Consider the following 4,296-nt stretch of genomic DNA (forward strand, 5'->3'; position numbering starts at 1 on the left):
AGGTTCTTAGGATCTAGCATGTGGATTATCTCCTCGCCACTGCATTAGTTTGTTATAGCTGCTATAGCAAAACAACATAGACAGACAGTTTAAAAAAAAAAATTCACTTCTCACATTTTGGGGATGTTAAGATCCAGTGTCTGAGGGCCGGCCTGATAGCTCAGAGGACTAAAGCAACTGCTTGGGCAGAGTGCAGCGGCCAGGGTTTGAGCCCCAGCATGCCGTGCCGGCCCCGCCCACGGGGCACACTGAGACAGCAATTGAGACTGCACGTGATGGTGTGCACCTGTGATCCCAGTGCTTGGGAGGCTGAAAACAGGAGATTCACTAGGAGTCTCATCTCCAAAGTGAGACCTGTAGACCCTATAGACCTGTCCTAAATACAGAAAAAAAAAATTCAGTGTCTGGTCAGGGCCTGCTTCCTGGTTCTTAGATGCCAACTCTGGTTGTGTCTTCAATGGAAAAGAGGCAGCAATCCCTACTGGATCTCTTTCATAGGAACATTGATCCCATTCATGAGGGCATTGATGACACAATCACCTTTCAAAGACCCCCACCTCCTAATACTGTCACTCAAGGGAGGATTTCAAAATTTGAATTTGAAGGGAACATATTCAGGCCACCACAGCCAGGAGGCTTTGCCTGATGATCTCTTCCCAAATGATATTTTCTTCCACAGGACTTGCTCATTTGTCTCCTTTGCTGTACCTATAATACTTTTAAGCACTGACAAAAGTATAAGAATTTGGAGAAAATATGATAACAAAATACTTATAAAAACAGAAAATTAATAATGAGTGATCTGTATTGTTAAGCACTTATTCCACATGATGCTCTGTGACAAGCCCTATAGCCACGCTATCTTTGTCAACTATTTCAACCTGTGATGTAAGCCCTGTGGCAGTTCTATCTGCCTGACGATGATAAAAGGAAACTGAAGCACCAAGAAGTCAAGCATCTTTCTTAAGGTCACAGACATGGAAGAGAAAGAGAGAGACAGAAGAGACTAGGGAAAGGGAAAGGGACTGTAGCAATGTGAGCCACAAGCTTACTGTCCTGAGAGAAAAGGAACAAAGAACACAGCCTAAGGAAATGTGTCACCCCATGTGATTCCAGCAAACTCTGATGCAGGGCACAACAGATTTCTGGAGGCACCCTGTCTGTTCTTGCTTCCTTTACCTGGGGTGTTACCAACTAGTGAAGTGTAAACATAGAGTTTGGTGGATGCCACAAGGCAATGTAAATAGCAGTTTGTTTACACCAAATTAGTTATGCACATTCCTTAGCCTGTTTTTAGCCCTCAATATTGTGAGAAGTTTTGGTGTCCTGGGACTCACTTAGAGAAGGATTAAGCTTGTGAGTAGTATGTGGCACTGTTAATCCAGTCTTCCCATCTTTTCTTTTGGTTCTGACAATAACATATGAGGGAATTGAGAGAAACCCATTTACTGGCTATTAAGGTAGTGAACCCACAATTCTAACTCTCCAGAGATTTATCTAACTCAGACTCTACCACTTGCTATTGGGGTCATCCAGGACATGGTACCTCAACTCTTTACAGCTGGTTGTCTTTCATGAGCAGATATTACTGCACATACCTGACTGGACTGTAAAACAACAAAAATACAGTGTAAAACAGGGTTGGCTAACAGTCTGGGATGCAGTATGCACTTAATAGTCATTCAGTAATTAACAAGTATAGAATGGTTATTAACTACCAAACTCACAACCACATGCTATGGGTTTGTTTAGATGTCCCCCAACAGCTTTATGCCATCATAGGAGGGATTTTTAGAGGTGGCTAGATCTAGCTTTTCTGATGCTGGGATTAAGGGGGTGTGATTACTAAATTAGTCCGCTGATTGGTTTGGCATAGTTCTTGGTATGAGTAATAGGAAGACCCACCCTGGGTGTGAGTGCTACCCACCCTAAGGATGTACAGTCTGGATAGAATATGAAACAGAAAGCAATCACTTGTGCTTGCTGAGTTCTGCCTGCCTGCTTTGCCCTGTTCTGTTTCTCCTCTGCAATGCCTCTTTGCCATACCACCCTGCCTTGGAGCCAACTTACGGGGGACTGAAACTTCTATAAACTGTAAGCCAAAACAACCCCCCCTTTAACTTTTTATGTAAGGTATTCTGTCCTAGCAACAAGAAAAGGATGTATCTTGCATTTGTGATGTGTCTTACATATTCACTTTTTCCAGTCCTCATTGCCGGAGGTGGCGCTGGTTGACCAGGACACATTTCCACAGTAGCCATAATAAGTGCTGCTCCTCTGAAGGAATTGATTGTAACCTCTTAATATACATGGTTTTTCCTCAGTGCTTATCAGGACCTCGAAACCAAGTTCACACTGTGCCGAGCTTTGAACCAAATCTCAAAGGCTGTATAAGTTCTTACTTGTTGATAAATCATCTTTTTTTAAAAAAAAAGTTTTTATTTCAGTATAATGCAAATATTATCCAAAACAAAATATAAAAACATTGTTCTATAAAAATAAAATTTTATTACAAGATTAGACAATAACATTGGTTAATACACTTTTGAATAATATAAAACAAATTTGAGCATCACTCTCCAAAATGAAGTATTGAGTACTTTAGAAGATATAGAAAGGCTGTGTTTAGTTTAAGCATTGGGGAGATAGGGTAAGAAGTTATATCATTCCTTAGAGATTAATTTTTTCCTACATATCTTACCCTCAAATATGCTCACATAGTTCTAAAATATGTCATAGCTATGTTAGTAAATATTCTGGACAACTCTTAGTTTTTTATATAGGTTTAAAAATAAATATTATTGTAAAATCTGAGAGCTAATGATATTTAGAACAAGAATGATTTCACATTCATTCTCTTGGCTAAAAACATTTTTATTTATTTATTTCATTTTGTGTATTTGGTACAGGGTCTCACTACACAGGTTGGACTCATCGTGATCCTGTTTTCAGCCTCCCCAGCGCTGGGATTACATGGGTGCACCAGCACACCCGGACTCCCTGGATCAGCGCGACTCGGGGGCGGGACAAGTGCAGCATATGGGACCAAGGATTGAATTCTGGTCCCTGTGCTTGCCAGAGCAGGCACTTATTCCTCTGAGCTATCTCACTGGCCCTAGGATTCTTATTTTTTGATGATGAATAGTTAAAGTGTTAAAACAAGCTTGTCCTCTGGTTGAAACATTAAAATATCAAATTTAATAAAGACATATTCCTATATTTAATGAAATAAGAATATGATCAAAATTAACATCTTTTTTTGATAAATCATCTTTTTTTCTAGTCCTAGTGCCATTAACCTCACACTGAGCTTCTCTTGTTCTGTGAACGTGACACAAGGCCACTGCTGGTGATGGAAGGAAAGTCATCACTTAGTCCGGTCTTCATCAGCTGCCCAACCAACTGCACACTTCCCCACCTGCAGAGACCTCCTGTGGCTCCTTCCCCCCACCCCTGCCCTGATGTGCCAATAAGGCCCTGCCCAATCTCCAGTCTAGGAGTGCTGCTGAGTGCCAGCGAATCCTGAGTGCCAAGAATGGCTTAGTTTTGTGCAGGAAGAAGAATCAGCTCTATCCCAATCCTCTAGTCATTTGGTTCCCAACAATTCAGCATGTGCTAGTCATTCAAAGCTTCCTCCAACAGTTCTGTCAACTACTAGCCTCAAGAAAAAAGAAGTGCAAAATGGTCTTTCATTTCTATCCTCCTTTTTTTGTTTACTTATGTCAGAGATCTGTTTTAAAATTTTTTTTATTTTTATTTATTTGAGAGAGAGAGAGAGAGAGAGAGAGAGAGAGAGAGAGTGGTGTGTGTGTGTGTGGCCAGCTCAGCCCACCAGGGGGCGGGGCTGGCTGGCATGTGGTGCTGGGGGATTGAACCACGGTCCCTGATGCTTTGCCAAGCTTGTTCTAAGTAGGTGCCTTAGACCACTGAGCCATCTCTCCAGCCCCGTAGAGATCTGTTTTAAAACTGTCTCATTGCAACTTCTTTCTCAATAAAATTAATATTAAAAAGTATACATCGTTTTCAGTGTTAGCATGGGAGGCTTCACCTAATTTCTCCAGAATAATTAGAGTCCTTCCTTACTGATAAGCCCTCTACTCTACTTGATGCCTAAAATTCTTGGGGTAAAGATGTAGAGTCTACTGGCCTTTATCTCTTCACTATACAGAAGAAATATGCTCTAAAAAAGAGCAAAAGAGGAGAGAGAAACAAAAACGAAGGGAAGTGAGATGCTGCTGAGCCCCTGGGAAACTCTGGAGATTTAGTGAGCTGCTCACAGGGGAGAAACTGCCTGCC

The sequence above is a fragment of the Octodon degus genome, unplaced genomic scaffold (assembly GCF_000260255.1).
Source record: "Octodon degus isolate 3935 unplaced genomic scaffold, OctDeg1.0 scaffold00071, whole genome shotgun sequence".
NCBI classification, from domain to species: Eukaryota; Metazoa; Chordata; class Mammalia; order Rodentia; family Octodontidae; genus Octodon; species Octodon degus.